General features: G+C 37.8%; 1 long non-coding RNA gene across 1 annotated transcript in view; it reads left to right on the top strand.

The window, feature by feature from the left end:
• LOC102209559 (uncharacterized) overlaps positions 1-1,082 on the top strand; it is a 3,472-nt gene extending 2,390 nt beyond the window's left edge. The window contains exon 3 of the long non-coding RNA XR_312607.1: positions 944-1,082. This is a non-coding gene — a long non-coding RNA (uncharacterized LOC102209559). The remainder of the gene's footprint in view (positions 1-943) is intronic.
• The last annotated feature ends 51 nt before the right edge of the window (positions 1,083-1,133 follow it).

Below are 1,133 nucleotides of genomic sequence, written 5' to 3'. Positions count from 1 at the left end.
ATGTGAAGCTAGAGACACCGGCAACCATAGTCAATTGTCTTCCAGGAGCCCGAGCAGGTGACTTTGAGGGAAATTTAAAACTGCTGAGCAGCTCTCATTTCTAGAAATTTGGACAAATTTATTAAACCTCCCAAAATATGACTATCCAGAGTTGGGATCAGATGTGTGTCAGCTCCCAAACAGACAAAAAACAACCTGAAAATTTATCCATGAAGCCAGGTAACACAAACCAATTAGTTAAACTGCAGGAATAAAGATATAAAAACCTGGATGAACTCTCTGCTTCTAAATTCAGATAAAACTGATGTTATTGTACTTGGCCCTGAAAATTTTAGAAATATGGTATCTATCTAAATGGACTGTCTCAGAGTGACATTGAAAAACTAGCTTCTGCATTTATTACTTCTCAGCTGGACTACTTTACCTTAAATCAGCAACCACTGGATGATCAATATTTATACAAAACTTTAATGGCTCTTTATTAATTACACAACATGCCAGTAAAGCTCTACGTGAAAATCAGTGAAATTCTAATTCTGTATCGCAAAGTATCCCCTAAAATATGTTCAGGTGAAACAACAAGAGAAGGAAGTAACTGCTGCATTTGAGAGCATTAAAGTTTAAAACATACCAAACCAGTAGCGCACTACAAAAGGTGAGTTCTCATCACACCGTTGATGATATTGTGTACATGGTGTGACAAAGTGTGGGTGTCTTTGTGGGATTTCAACTGGACTTAATGCCAAAAGTCGAAATGTCACTGGGGTGTTTTGAGTGAAACAGGAAATCCAGCCACAGAGGTTCTGAAACCCCCAACGGTCTCTAAGAACTATTTTTATATAGGAAATCATAACTCTTTCTTTAACATGCACCCTGCATACTGACAATATTTTTATAAGCTTTACTACTTGCACTGATGACCTGTGTGTGTTTTGTTGTGCAGGGAGTGATTCAGCTGTAGTCTACACAGCAGTGAGAACTGAAGACATCAATTATGAACAAACAGAAATGCGATCAAACAGATCTGGAGGTAAACATGCTCTTTGTTCAGTACAAAGAAAACAAGGCTACTTCCTGAAAAGTTTTCCCTTTGTAAAATATAAAGTGTGTAAGCAGCATGAGCCAGGAAAGCA

This window comes from Pundamilia nyererei, unplaced genomic scaffold (assembly GCF_000239375.1).
Source record: "Pundamilia nyererei isolate P.nyererei 1_Seehausen unplaced genomic scaffold, PunNye1.0 scaffold03502, whole genome shotgun sequence".
Classification (NCBI taxonomy): Eukaryota; Metazoa; Chordata; class Actinopteri; order Cichliformes; family Cichlidae; genus Pundamilia; species Pundamilia nyererei.
The sequence above is the reverse complement of the archived record's forward strand: the minus strand, read 5'-3'. Positions and strand labels throughout refer to the sequence as shown.